The 15,586-nt window shown below is 41.9% G+C and overlaps 1 long non-coding RNA gene across 1 annotated transcript; it reads left to right on the top strand.

Moving 5' to 3' along the window:
- The first annotated feature begins 5,402 nt into the window (after positions 1-5,402).
- LOC308606967 lies at positions 5,403-15,298 on the top strand. Its single transcript, XR_014013927.1, has 4 exons — positions 5,403-5,702; positions 8,531-8,825; positions 11,881-12,059; positions 14,650-15,298. It is a non-coding gene; the product is annotated as an uncharacterized lncRNA (long non-coding RNA).
- The last annotated feature ends 288 nt before the right edge of the window (positions 15,299-15,586 follow it).

Here is a 15,586-nt window from a genome sequence, read left to right as displayed (position 1 = left end):
CACCCACCTTCCTTTTCTAAGGAGCACGATTTATGTTTGATCGCTCGCAAGCTCTGTGTTATTGTAGAGAATTCCCTTGATGGGTGGAAAAGAGAGAAAACGAATGAAAAGGGACCAAGGTGTCCTGTATAATAAAGATGTGAGGTGGGTGGAGGAATAGAGAGAAAGCCACAGGCTGCACAGCAGGAAAAGAAAATCTGGAGAAGTTTGAAATTGAGAAGAGAACAGTTTTGGCAGCAGCTGCAATCTGAACGATAGACGTTGGGAGGACCAGTGATGAGGAGGGTTTGGGTTTTTTGTTTTTTGTTTTGCGGTGCGCGGGCCTCTCACTGCTGTGGCCTCTCCCGTTGCAGAGCACAGGCTTCGGACCCGCAGGCTCAGCAGCCATGGCTCACGGGCCCAGCCGCTCCGCGGCATTTGGGATCTTCCCGGACCGGGGCACGAACCCGTGTCCCCTGCATCGGCAGGTGGATTCTCAACCACTGCGCCACCAGGGAAGTCCGAGGAGGGGAGGTTTTAATGACGCTTGCTGACGGGTGTACTTCCTCACAAGAGGGAACTTTCTGGAGAGAGTGGAAACAGTCTATATTTTATTTTAGGTGGTAGCTACTTGGGTACATGAAATTATCAAAACTCTTCCACTAAACATTTAAAAACTGTGCATTTTATTATATATTAATTATACCTCAGTTTAAAAACAATGCACCGACTTCCCTGGTGGCGCAGTGGTTAAGAATCCGCCTGCCAATGCAGGAGACATGGGTTCGAGCCCTGGTCCGGGAAGATCCCACATTTAGTTGCCGCGGAGCAACTAAGCCCGTGCGCCACAACTACGGAGCCTGCGTCTAGAGCCCTCGAGCCACAACTACTGAAGCCCACACACCACAACTATTGAAGCCCGCATGCATAGAGCTCGTGCTCTGCAACGAAGAGTAGCCCCTGCTCATGGCAGCTAGAGAAAGCTCGTGCACAGCAACAAAAGACCCAACGCAGCCAAAAAAATTTAAAATATATATATATATATATATTAAAAAAATGCATGTCTCTCTTCCTCCCTCCCTCCTTTCCTTTTATTCTTCCTCACTTCCTCTTTCCTTCCTTCCTTCCTTCCCAATTCCATTCCAAATTCATGGGGTGGACCTGAGTGGGACATTCAGGGTGGCCCTTGTGAGAATGGCAGCCCCGTGGTGTCACAGGAGTGGCATATACAATAGATTGAGTAAACAAGCACATATCTTGAGACTAATGGAAGTCAGTTTCCTTACTGATCAAAGAAGTAGCAATAAGGAAAGAATGGAAGCCCAAATAAACCCTGTGGTGGTGTATTGCAAGTGGATATATCAGTACAAACTTTACTTACATAGAGACAGATCCAGAAATAAATATAGATAAGAAGGTGCATGCATGTGTGTACGTATGTACATCTGTATACATGTAATTCCTAGTTCTGTCGACTAAGATAGCCTGGGAATGGCAGTATACCCGGTAGCAATGAGCACACCTAGTGCCTAGATCTTGGTTTCTAAATACAACTCTCCTCTGAAAGGTGCCAGGGCTCCTTGGAAAATTGGCTGATTCTAGGAATGGGGCAGGGTAAGTGCAAGATAAGCCTGGAACATCATGGGGTGAAGAACAGCTCAGGTGATGCTCAGAGAATGGCAGGGACCTGTTAGGAAGACCTCCGAAGTCATTTGAAGGGACTCTCATTAGTCAAATATGGGACAATTTGAGTGTAAAATAAATAATCATAGTAACAAATTAAATCCATTGACCAAAACAGGAATCAAGAAGTCTACATTGATAGCAAGAAACACATAAATAGATGGGAAGGTAAGAAAGTTCTTCTTGACAGTAGAATGCCAGCTAATTAATATAGGAGGAATATGGAATTAAAAAATCACAATTTGGAATTCATCATAGAAATATTTAATTCTGGCAAAAAAAAATCAATGGATGTTGAAACTAGGGGTGTTAGTAGGATGTGAAATGAGATGTTCTTATAGTCCTAAAAGTGTCACCACATAAATTAATAATTCATTACAAAGAGAGGAGAAAGGAATAAACTTACAGTGGAGGAACCTGGCAGATACCACTTGAATCAAGTAATCAAAATTAACACCACCATTAATGGGACAAATTGACACTGTGTGCCCCCCCCCGCTCCCCCGCAATAGGATGTGATGAGAAGAACACAGCATCTCTTCTGAGATATTCCTGCCCCAAACCTAATAACCCGGGTTTTGTCATGAGAAACTTGAAGGACACCATGCAAAACAACTGCCCTGTAATCTTCAAAAAGGAAAAGATCACGGGCTTCTCTGGTGGCGCAGTCGTTGAGAGTCCGCCTGCCGATGCAGGGGACACGGGCTCGTGCCCCGGTCCGGGAGGGTCCCGCATGCCGCGGAGTGGCTGGGCCCGTGGGCCATGGCCGCTGAGCCTGCGCGTCCGGAGCCTGTGCTCCGCGGCGGGAGAGGCCGCAGCGGTGAGAGGCCCACGTACCGCAAAAAAACAAAAACAAAACAAAACAAAACAAAAGGCAAAGGCCATGAAAGGAAAGAAAGACTGAGGGAGCCTGGGAGTCAGGAGAAGTGACTGGACCACATGATGCTCTTGCTATGAGAGCCTGAGGGGACATTTGGTGAAACTCGAAGGGGATCTCTGGGTTAAAAGTATATGGAAGTTTTTTGTTCTATTCTTGGAACTTTTCTGTATGTTTGAAATTGTTTAAAAATATAACTAAAGGGGCTTCCCTGGTGGCGCAGTGGTTGAGAGTCCGCCTGCCGATACAGGGGACACGGGTTCGTGCCCCGGTCCGGGAGGATCCCACATGCCGCGGAGCGGCTAGGCCCGTGAGCCATGGCCGCTGAGCCTGTGCATCCGGAGCCTGCGCTCTGCAAGGGGAGAGGCCACAACAGTGAGAGGCCCGCGTAACGCAAAAAAAAAAAAATATATATATATATATATATAACTAAAAACAGGAAAGAATGCATGTCTTTTTGGTGGTTTCCTTGAGAGTACTTTTAAAAAGATACTGGTCTTAACTGGACTATATGAGGCCTCAACTTTTATTTACATCACTGCCTAAAAATCAATGCAGTGGATAGAACTTTCTCAGTTTTATGTATATATTCTATTAATATAAAATATATACTATATATTAATATATAATATATGAGATTATTATATAAACATTTTTTTGAATCATTGACAACCAGCTCCTATCTGCCAACTACAGAACTTTGGAAAATTATGCAAAAAATAGTAGTAGCAGGAAAATGAAGAAACAACTAAATCGAACTTAGTTTGACAGCTTTAAGGGAGAGTCAAGTGTTCGTGGTTTTTTAAATTTTTTGGCTAGTAAAATTTTCCCTTCTTTGTAAAATTAAATACAAACATAATGGATGGTAATCTGCACAATTTATAAATTATAATTATTATTAGTCCTGAGTGCTTTGCCACTTGAACATGTCTGAGAATTACAAAATGTTCCCAGAGCCCTCACAAACACACACATGGGTCTAATGAAAAACCTTTGAGATGAGCCTTAAGATGAGATACAATCATTCATCTTCTAGACTGTGATATATTTTCACCTATAACTTCAGCACCAGCTGGTGGATGTGTAGTCTGGTCTATCTTCCTCTCCACATGTTGCAACTCACATCTCAGTAACAATAATATAATAACCAAAGAGCTGGCTGATAATCAATGTTAAATGACATTTTAAAGACACATTTAAACTTGCCATTAAAGTTTAATTTGGCGGAGCAAATGGAAAAACCATTAAGATAAAAATCCAAGGGATTTTGACGAATCAAGTGCCTGTTTTGTATTGTTGGGGTTTATAATCATCACTAAAGAGTAGCTAACCCTTGGATTTAATGTTGCACTTAGGATATTATGTTTTATTAACCATGAACAAGGATACAGAACCACATAGACACTTAGGTTGAAGAATACATGACAACATTTGTTTCACAAGAGACATAGGACCTTGTACTCAAAATTCTTAATGGCTGGGGAGGGGGGTAAAATAGGTGAAGGGGATTAAGAGGTACAAACCTCTACTTATAAAACAAACAATCCATGGGGATACAGTGTAAGAAATATGATCAACAATACTGTGATGACTTTGTACGGGGACAGATGGCTACTAGACGTACTGTGGTGATTGTTTCACAATGTGTGCAAATATCAAATCATATGTGATACACCTGAAACTAGCATAATATCATACATCAACTATATTACAATCTTTTAAAATGGGGAAAAATTCTTACTGACTTTATATCCTTTCCTACTCTACTTTGTAAATTCACTAGAGAGACCTAGACTCAGAGTCCAAGGTTTTGTAGTCCTGAAATCCCATTGCATCACATGTTCAAAAACTTTCTTATTTACTTCACAAGCAGAGACTTTGACCATAACATTAAACATTTAGCAACGGTTTAGATTTAAAAAAAAAACAAAACACTTTGAACGTTGTCTCTTTCTGGATTGGGATTCTAGCTAATATCCACCAGTAAGCTCTCAGTGGAAAGATGCAAATGCCTTTGCTCCTATGACAGCAAAGTCTGTCAGGAGCTGTGAACACATTTGCAGAGGGGATAAAGGAACGTGTCACAGGGCTTCATGGGCATGATTATATACATCTAGAAATGCATAGTCAGCCTAAGTCTGCACTGAGACATCTTTGTGCAAATTCTGGGATCCCCTACTTGCAAATAGCTTTCACCTGGTAGAAACTAATACGTTTATATACTTCAATTTCTATTTTTATCTAGAGTAGTTATTCTTAACTTTGGATGCACAGTATAATCTCTCAGACTGTTTTTTTTTTAAAAAAATAGAAAAATTCAACAGAATTTCTGAGGTAAGGGTCCAGGCACTGGGCTTCTTTAAAGTCCCCAGGTAATTACGATTGCAGTGGGGGGTTAAGACCCATTGATTCAGCATGTCAGTATTTACCTAAGTTCAACTGATAAGTTTCCACCACATAATTCTCTCTCTTGCCAACGTGAGATTACTTTTTATACTTTCTAGAGTGTGTGATTCCTTGATCTCTTGTGAATTACTTCCCGGGTTCCACATATTCATTCATTCTTTTGCAAACATTTCCTAAGCCCTTGTTAAGCTGTATTTGGTGGCTGATATTGGAATTTCAGAAATACACAAGACTTGACTGTTGCCTGTAAGGAGTTCACAGTTTACTAGGACTGAGATACGGTGCTACAAATGAAAAAATGAAAGTCCAAGGTTCTTAATTTCCTTAGAAGCATCTGCCGACATTTCACAGAGGATATTTCACTCGGATTGTGTCTTAAAGAACCTTGAGTGTAGCGGTTCAGAGGGCATGAGGTGGAGTGGGGTGAGATGATACGGATGTAGGTGTTCCAGGCAGCTGTCAGAGCAAGAAGGCGGGGCTTCCCTGTTGGCGCAGTGGTTGGGAGTCCGCCTGGGGACACGGGGTCGTGCCCCAGTCCGGGAAGATCCCACGCGCCGCGGAGCGGCTGGGCCCGTGAGCCGTGGCCGCTGAGCCTGCGCGTCCGGAGCCTGTGCTCCGCAACGGGAGAGGCCACAGCAGTGAGAGGCCCGCGTACTGCAAAAAAAAAAAAAAAAAAAAAGCAAGAAGGCGTAAGACAGCAGGATGTATCCCCAACAGCAGCAATACAGCTGAATGTTACTGGAGCAGAACATTTCAGGTGAGGAACAGTGGGAAGTGAGGCTGGGAGGGGGTAGGATCTGGATGACAAAAGCTCTTTCTATGCCATGTTTAAGAGTTTGCAGTGAAAAGGAGGACCAAAGTCAAGTGTGTATTTCAGAAAGAAGATTAACAGCAGCATATACGACAGATTGGGGTAAGTGGGCAGAGTGGGAGAGAAAGGGATTGAAAAAAGAAAACCCTTGGTATGTTTCACACTGATCCTATCTTCCATTCTCACTTTCCAAACCAACCTTGCACAATGTTGCATGTTAGTGAGCGAGGGACATTTTTATGCAATTGCCCACGTGTACACCTGGCCGTGATGACACAGGAGATGTGCTGCACTCCTGGAGCATGCTTTGAAAAGAAGGCTTTTATTTCCCAAATCATGGCCTGAGATGCCAGAAGAGTGGAAGTCTAGCAAAGGACTGATGGTATTACTCCGAAACCGGAGGGAATTTTGCTGGGAGGATTCATCAACCAGATGTTCAGGTTTTAAGCTGGATATGAAAAGTGCCTGTAGTTGGGATACAGAGTCTGTGGAGGAGAATGGGAAACAAACAGAGAAAAGGAGCACGTTATTTGGTTCTTCATAGGATAACTCCGTCAGGGAAAGAGGACGAGCCCACCAACTTGGAGGAAGTGGGATGTCCTGGTTGGGGCCAGAGGCTTTAATCAGGGAACACTGAGTTTGAGTCATGACTCCTCCTCTTACTAGCTGTGGCCTCTTGGGCAAGTCACATTCTCATCAAGTTCTCATCTCTAACATGGGGGTGAAAATAAAACCTACTTCACATGCTTGTGGTCAGGATTAAATTAGAATGCATGCAGAGTACTTACAAAGTGCCTGGCTTAAACTGAGTGCTTGATGAAATTTAGCTGCCATTAACATTCTTCTTAGCATTAATATCAATGCCTCAGATGTCTTACACCAAAGTCCTAGAAATTCTTGCACAAAAGCATAATTTTTTGTGCACAAAGGCACCAAAAAACTAATAGATTTCAATGAGACTCCGTGAATTGGGACTCATTACTAGAAACCATAAAGAACAAAAGACAAAAAGAAAGAGCTACATTCCGTGCCCTACTGCAAAGTGTGAGTAGCAGTTATCTCTAGGCAGAGGAATACGGGCATTTACTTTCTTCCTTTTTTTTTAATATGTCAGATTTTTGTTTTATTTGGTTTTCACTGATTTTTAAAATCTTATCAATAGATAAGACAGAAAATCTATTTCCATATTTGGGGAAAAAATAAGATATGTCTGTATCAGGAATTCCCTGGTGGTCCAGTGGTTAGGACTCAGCGCTTTCACTGCCAGGTCCGGGTTCAATTTCAATCCCTGGTCAGGGAACTAAGATCCCACAAGCCACGCGGCACGGCCAAATAAATAAATAAATAAATAAGATATATCTGTATGAAAATCCACAAACACAAAAGTAGGGATGTAATTCCAACATGTTAAATGAGCATTCCTGGGAGCTATTTACCAAATCATCAGACTCGCCTGCTTCAGGAACTCATATTTGTATAGAAAATACTACAGATGTTTCCCCCGAGATTCAGTAGAGTCAAATTTTCACCCAGGTAACGTCTAGTGGTCATTACAAACCCTGGCCAGGTCCTCCAGAGCTCAGTCTCCTCAGCCCTCCGTCCAGCCCTGACGTGTGGGTTGAGGGAAAGCTCCCAGCTCCCTCCCTATTCCTGCTTCACTCAAAGTCCCAAGTTAGGACAAAAGGCCATTACACTTTGGAACACAAAGAAGAGAACCCTGGGACCCTACGCACAAGTGTCATACACTATGTAGAAAAACATATTGTAAGAAATCCAAAGACAAGATCAGTATGATCTCATCACTAGAGATTCTAGAAGGGACTGAGGGTTAGCAGATGAGGGCCTGAGAATAAAATGCTGAAAATGCATTCACTAATGAACTGACATAGAAGAAAATGAAAAGGCAGCCCGAAAACTAACACGACTTCCAAGAAGTTCTCTGATGAGCTCAGATATAAAAAGACCATGTTAAAAAATAAAAATAAAAAAAGGATGGAAGAAGGGAAATATTGCTCAGAATGAATCCACGTGCAGCATAAACCAAGTCTGCAAAATGTCAGGACCTCAGCTGACTTAACTAAGTGCAGGATGAGATAAGTTTGTCAATGCTGCAAAGACAACCAAGTCAAAATCACTATCATATTCAGAATACAATTTTGTGTTTTATTTACATATCATAAGTGCTTTCCTAGATCATTATTTTATGCTTTAAAGACATGCTTTTTTAAAAGTAACTACATAATCTTCCGTCTATACTTTAACCATCTCCCCGCTTTTGGACATTTAGGTGTCATCTTTCACCACTATGAATAACACCACAGTTAAGTTCTTCTGCAAAATCTTTGAATCAGTTATTTCCTTAGGATCTTATTTATAGAGGTGGAATTACTTGGACAAAGGGCAAAACATTTTTAAGGATCTTGATACATATATGGCTTGACTGCCTTCCAGAAAGGTTAGCCCAATTTATGTTCCAACTTGACAATGTTTGAAGGTTCTAAACACAGTGTAATGTTAACTGACAAAGAAGGAACTGAATTATTTGATTTTTGGTTTTCTTCTGGCTTATCCATCAAAGAAAATTATACTCACACCGAAAAAAGTAAAACGGACATCATGAAGAAGGAATTGAAGCTTTGCTGGAAAGTAATATAAGTAACCAGCCGTCCCAAATACATTTCGGGGCTATAAACCCAGGAAAATATATCCCAGGTTGCATGAACTTGTAATTGTGACCTCAGTGTCACTCACTGTCATCAATCTTTACATTACAGGGCGTCAAGGAAGCCCATCTAGTACCATGGACACTTTATTTTAAAACATATATGGACAACATTGTGATCTGTGTAAAGAAGATATATAGAAAAATGCTGGAAGTCAATGCCCCAAAATATAAAGAGTAATTCATTTAGGGACAGATTTTTTTCTTGTTTTCTCTATCTACAAATTTTATGTAGTGTGATTGTAACACTTCATGGTGGAAGAAAAAGGAATTTTTAAAAATGATAAACAAGAGAGATGACTGAAGACACGGGAGGAAAACCAATAGACTGTGAAGACCAAGCTTCAGTAAGTTTGACATAAATCCACAGCCTGGTGGTAAGAATTGTTAACCAAGATGGTTCATGTGCAGTTCGATGAATGGGAAATGATCGCTAAAAAACAATGTGTGATCTCTTCCAACAGGTTACAACAAATTAAGCCTAATTCTAGTTCTGACTTCGTTTTAGGTTAGTAAATAAGGGGAAATGCTTTAGCAATAACGTGTCTCCATTTTAGCAAAGCATTTGAAGACTTATCTCTTGATGGTACCCTTGGGAGTGAGATGCTGAAATGTGAATTGGGATACAGCATTATTAGTTGGCTTAGCAGCTGCTTATACAAACTATATGTGGAAAGTTCTGCTCAACAGCTATAATATGAAAAAACCAAATCCCAGGACGTTTGATTATCTCTGATAGGTTTAAATTATATGAAAGTAGGGACTTCCTAGCAGCCAAGTGTTTAAGACTCCTCACTTCCACTGCAGCGGGCACGGGTTTCAATTCCTGGTCGGGGAACTAAGATCCCACATGCCATGTGGCATGGCCATAAATAAATAAACAAGCAAACAACTAAATAAATAAAATGAAGGTAAAAGAAAGCTTGGGGAATGGTTTACTATTTTTTAAGAGAATAAGAAGCATAAATGTTCCCCAGCAATACGACCTATTGCTGTTTATTTTATTTTATTTATTTATTTTAAATTTATTTATTTTATTTTTGGCTGCCTTGGGTCTGTTGCTGCACGCGGGCTTTCTCTAGTTGCGGCGAGCGGGGGCTACTCTTCGTTGTGGTGCGCGGGCTTCTCATTGCGGTGGCTTCTCTTGTTGCAGAGCACGGGCTCTAGGTGCACAGGCTTCAGTAGTTGTGGCTCGCAGGCTCAGTAGTTGTGGCTCACAGGCTGTGTTGCTCCGCGGCATGTGGGATCTTCCCAGACCAGGGCTCGAACCCATGTCCCCTGCATTGGCAGGTGGATTCTTAACCACTGCACCACCAGGGAAACCCCTTGCTGTTTATTTTAAATTTAAATCTTCAAACTTAAAGTGAGTGTGGACACTCAACAATGTTGATTTAGATGGATCCCTTAAGAAGTTCATGGATTTTAAAGAAACATTCTTTAAGCATCTCATTATATGAATATACACAAATACATCAAGCACCTTTAGGGATGATTTCCCTGGTCTCCTAGGTAAAAATAAATCCAACTGGTTAATTAACCTGTCAACAGTATTTGTGATTTCCCTTTGTTTCTACGTGTGTTCATGTTAGTTTCTTCAGCATAGAATGCCCCCCTTCTTATATTTACGCTGCTCCAAAATCTTTCATTTATCTACCAAAACCCTAGAGCCAAGGGTCCTTGCACTACACACATAACAATACACTCTTCTATCCTCTCAGGTCATTTTATGAAAAGCTGGTAATTTAGAGAAACTTTCCAGAAGAAAACTATAGAATTTTGTCCCCAGTCCTATTCTATTCAATACTTTCAACAAATTGGATGAAGACTTTTAAAATTTCATAAATTGTTAGTTGTTGCACAGAGGAGAGAATGTGGACAGTTGATCTCAAAAAGAGCTCAACACGTCGGCCAGAAAGCGCAGGATAAATTTCACAAGATCTCTGTAAATCTCAGCTTGTAGGTTGATTAAGTCGGGGAAAGAGCCATTCCAGCTTGAAGAAATTCCAGATGCTTCCACAGAGAAAGAAGTAGAACTGAAATTCAAGCCCAGCGAGCCTTGGGCAACCCAGCGAGGGCTCTGGAGCAGGTATCGCTGGCCCTAAAATGGCTGGGCCTGTGTGTCTCCTTCTTGCCCATCACGGGATGCAGGCTGCCCAGACAGGGTGTGACCTCAGGTCAGGCAGTCTGCAGTGAGGCAGCCCCAGGGGAGCTGACGGCGGAGACCCTGTGCTGGCCAACCTCCCCTCAGGTGGGCAACAAGTCCTTCTCTGAAGGAGGGTTTTGGGGGTGCATCTCTGTGGATGCAGAGACTGCTAGAGTTTCTCCCCTATTCATTTTAGTCTAAGAACAGCCCCAAGTTTAACCAGAGCCCTTGGCTGTCCCGCTGGATGCTACGTTTCTCAGACTCCCTTACAGCTAGGCTTGACCATGTGACCACGTTCTGAGCAATGAGATGTGAGTGGAGGGATACAGTCAACTTCAAGGCTGCTTCCTTACAAAGGAAGCGGCCCTTTCCCTACACACTCAGTCTCTCTCTCTTTTTTCCCTCCTTGTCTGTGGACCGGAATAGGAGTGGTAGTAAGCCTGCTTCAACCATGAAAAAAAGAACAATACCTAAAGGAAAACCAGAGACACACGATTGAAAGGATCTGGTTCTCTGATGATCTCACAACACAGAGCCTTCTACCTCTTGGCTGGAGAGAAGAAGACTGCTATCTTATTGGAAGGACCATCTTTTTAGTTCAGCATCTTAGCCAGGACGATATTTTTGTTACCGCGCCTCAGCCAACACCCTAACAAGTGCTGAGGCGATTGCAATAATGCATCTTTGCACCAAGGTGGTAGTAATGGAAGTGGTTTGTGGTGATCAGATTCAGTTCCATTAGAAAGAAACAGCCACTGTTGTCTGCTGATGGATGTGATGTGAGATTCCAGAGAAAGAGTCAAGAATGACCCCAATTTTAGGCTTCAGCAATTGAAGAAATAAAGATGCCATTTACTGAGATGGGGAGACCAGAAAAGGGTTGACTTCGAGGTTGGTTTTTACTTGATAAACTTGGGTACCTACAAGAGCCAAGTTGGGTAGAAGAATCTGGAGTTGAAGAGACACATGTAGGCTGGAGAGATAAAGCTGGGAGTACGTACACAGTCTTCTTTCTTTCTCTGAAACTCACCAGAGTCTTTGCATTTGTTCTCTGTGCTTGGAGACCCTTCTCCTGAATTTCTGTGCTGTCTTCCCTCTCATCACCTGGGGTTCATGCCTTCTACAAGCCCGGCTAAAAGACCACTCTGTTCCCCATTCACTCGGCACCACACGGCCCTGCTTTACCTCCTCTGCCACTTTAATGGACAATTGAAATTACCTTTAATAATCTGTTTATCATTGTCTCTCTTCCCACCTAGAGTGCAGACCGTGCCAGGACTGACTCTGCCTTTACCTGTCGCACCCTCAGCACCTAAGACAGTGCCTGACACACAGTCCATGCTCCATACGTGGCTGGGGGCTGAGGGATGGGAGAAGAAAGGAGTAAAGTAACAGGACAGCTCAAAGCCATTTCCCCGGCGACACTCACCAGCTTGAGGTTCGTTTATGCTAATAAATCTCTTTGGAAATTTCAAGTGCTTATAAATTTGCCTTATGTTAATATAGATTTGCCTTATTTTTTTTCCATTTTATTTTTTCAAAGGTTTTTTTTTTAAATTGAGATATAGTTGATTTACAGTGTTGTGCTAATTTCAGGAGTACAGCAAAGCAATTCAGTTATACATATACATATATATCTTTTTTCCAGATTATCTTCCCTTAGAGGTTATTACAAAATATTGAGTATAGTTCCCTGAGCTATACAGTAGGTCCTTGTTGATTCTATTTTATATACAGTAATGTGTATATGTTAATCCCAAACTTCTAACTTATATCCCCCTCTTTCCCCTTCGGTAACCATAAGTTTGTTTGCTACATCTGTGGGTCTATTTCTGTTTTGTATGAGTTCATTTGTGTCATTTTTTTTAGATTCCACATATAAGCGATATCATATGATATTTGTCTTTGTCTGACTTACTTCACTTAGTATGATCATCTCTAGGTCCATCCATGTTGCTGCAAATGGCATTATTTCATTCTTTTTTATGGCTAATATTCCATTGTATGCATATGCCACATCTTCTTTATCCATTCATCTGTGGATGGACATTTAGGTTGTTTCCATGTCTTGGCTACTGTAAATAATGCTGCTATTGCACATAGGGGTACATGTATATTTTTGAATTCTGTTTTTTCTCCAGATATATGTCCAGGAGTGAGATCGCTGGATCACATGGTAGCTCTACTTTTAGTTATCTAAGGAACCTCCATACTGTTTTCCAGAGTGGCTGAACCAATTTACATTTCCACCAACAGTGTAGGAAGGTTAGCCTTACTTTTCAAACAGCTACATGCTAGACCTATTGTGTGGGTATATCATTATTTATTTAACTAGTACCCTAGGGATGGACATTTAGCTTGTTTCCTGTTTCCTGCTATTACATTCAGTGCTGCTGAATACCCATTTCCTTGTGCACATGTATAAACATATTCATAAGATGAATTCCTAAAAGTGGAATCACTAGACTTAGGGTGTGTGCATTTTAAATTTTAATAGATGTTCTCAAACAGCCTTCCACCGGAACTTGGCAGAGAGGATGGAATTGCCTTTCACTGAGATCGTAACAATTTCACAGCCACCAATAATGTATGAAACGCTGGCAGTTTAACTGGGTTCGCTGAACGTTTCCTTGCATGAACACCAGATGGCGGGACAGACTCTGATGTGTCTGCCACAGGTGACTTGCAGATCAGCTGCAAAGACTTGAAGTCTCCTTTTGGTTCTGTAGATTCAGTAGATGAATTTGGAGAACCAGTTGTACATTATTGAATCTGTCGATAGAGATGTTTCAGTTCATCAGTAATAGCAGATGGGATCCTGTGCTTTTTTCCCCTTTACTTGAAAGCACCCTGAAAAGATCCTCATCTTTTGCTCCATAATTCTTCCCCATTACCCACACACTACCTTTTCTCCAGCTGAATGGAAAATGTGTGAATGGTACAGAGAACACAAGTTAGCGATCATAATTCTTGGAGTTGTATTGATGTGTGAAAGTGACTTATTTAGTTCATGTTGCTGCAACAAGGGAGTGTAGGAACATATGTATGTCACATAAGAACATTTCTTCAAGCAAATAGAAATGAATAATTAAAGTTGATGTATTTACTACGATAAGGCTTCCATTTGGCAGGACACCAACAAACCAATTTCACAGCAGAAAAACATTTCTTTTTTCCTGGAGAGTGTGTCATTTGAACAGAATAAATCCAGTTAGAGTTGTACCTGCTTTGCCACTGATGAGTACACTTTAAGATAACTATCCCCAACCTACAGCCCACCGCACACATATATCCAACGGAAAAAGTACTCATTGATGTGTATGTATCCACCTGCAAAACATTTTCTAGTCTGTAGGGGGAAATATTTTGTAATGAATCCATCATTCCCCTAAAAGGTCAACAGGTGGAAAACTGATCTTCTGAGCTACCTCGACAGGACCCATATTTACTACTTATTACAGAGTCAATTTTTGCTCCTCCTGAGAGAATGACAGAGGTCTTATTTGTAAAGTGTCTAAGATGAGATGTACATAATTTTAGGGACAAAATCATCTAGTTGTGGTTGTTCCTCGGGACACTAAAGTCCTTAAGCTGAACAGGAAGGGATCCTGCCTCAAAGAAGGAAAAATTAAGATTGATGAAGACCTATTACATGCTAGGTATCTATCTCAAACCTATGAAGGGCTAGGAAGTCATGGCCCAGAGAAGAAAAATGACTTGTTCAAATGCACATAACTACCGAGTGGCCAAACAGAATTTGGACCAAAGCCTGCTGATCTCCTGGACCAGTTCTAGGTTCTCAACCTGTGCCCACTGTGCCCTCCCCGCCCCAGACTAGCGGCATCAGCATCACCAGCATAACTAGAAATTTCTTCAGAAGGCAAGTTCTGGAGCCCCAACCTCTTCTGATGGAATCAGAAACTCTGGGGGTGGGGCCCAGCAACCGGTATTTTCATAAGCCCTCTAGGGGATTCTGGTGCAAGTTCAAGTCTGAGAACCTCGGTCCTAGAGGCATTCTCCTTCCACAGCATCGTGATGCCTGGGAGTGATGCCTGGAAGGGGGGAACCAGTGTTTATCAAGGCACCATCATGAGCCAAACACTCTGACAGGTACGTGGCATCTGATTTTTTTTAATCCTCACGACAGCCATGGAAGGTAGGTGTTATTATTTTTATTTTACATTGAGGAAACTGAAGCTGAGTATGATAAGGTCATTTGTTGAAGCTCCCAATACCAGTAAGAGTCAGAGAGGCAATTTATACGAGGGTCTATCTGATTCCACAGCCTAAAGATTCTTCTATTATCCACTAGAAACTTCTATCCTAATAGCAGTATTGATCGGCTAAGTGTTTATCTGTCCTGAGGCTACTCTTCACACACAATTGTAATAAGCTTGATTGTGTGGTTTCTCAGCCTAACTCTAGATCAAAGATAACAGGTAAGAGGGATGTTGCTACAAGCCGATTAAAAGGAACCAAGAGAAACAAATGGACAGATGAATAGTCTGGAAGGAGACAGTAAAATATTAAAAAGTGAGTAACTTAAAAAAAATGTTTTTTAACTCTATCACTTCATAATCAGAGAGAGCAATACAAGTTAGTTATAAAAAGTTGAAGGTTTGGGGCTCTTTTGTATAAGGGTCAACACTTCCAAACGTCTTAATTTGTCACTATCATAAACAGTATCCTAATGGCGGGTTTGCCATTGAAAGTAGGTTAGGGGGGCTTCCCTGGTGGCGCAGGGGTTAAGAATCCGCCTGCCAATACAGGGGACACAGGTTCAAGCCCTGGTCCGGGAAGAACCCACATGCCGCGGAGCCACTAAGCCCGTGCACCACAACTACTGAGCTTGCGCTCTAGAGCCCGCGAGCCACAACAGCTGAGCCCACGCGCCTAGAGCCTGTGCTCCGCAATGAGAAGCCACCGCAATGAGAGGCCCACGCACCGTAACAAAGAGTAGTCCCC

Source organism: Mesoplodon bidens, assembly GCF_964165515.1.
Source record: "Mesoplodon bidens genome assembly, chromosome: 19".
Lineage (NCBI taxonomy): Eukaryota > Metazoa > Chordata > Mammalia > Artiodactyla > Ziphiidae > Mesoplodon > Mesoplodon bidens.
Note: the sequence above shows the minus strand (reverse complement) of the source record. Positions and strands in the feature narration are given on the sequence as shown.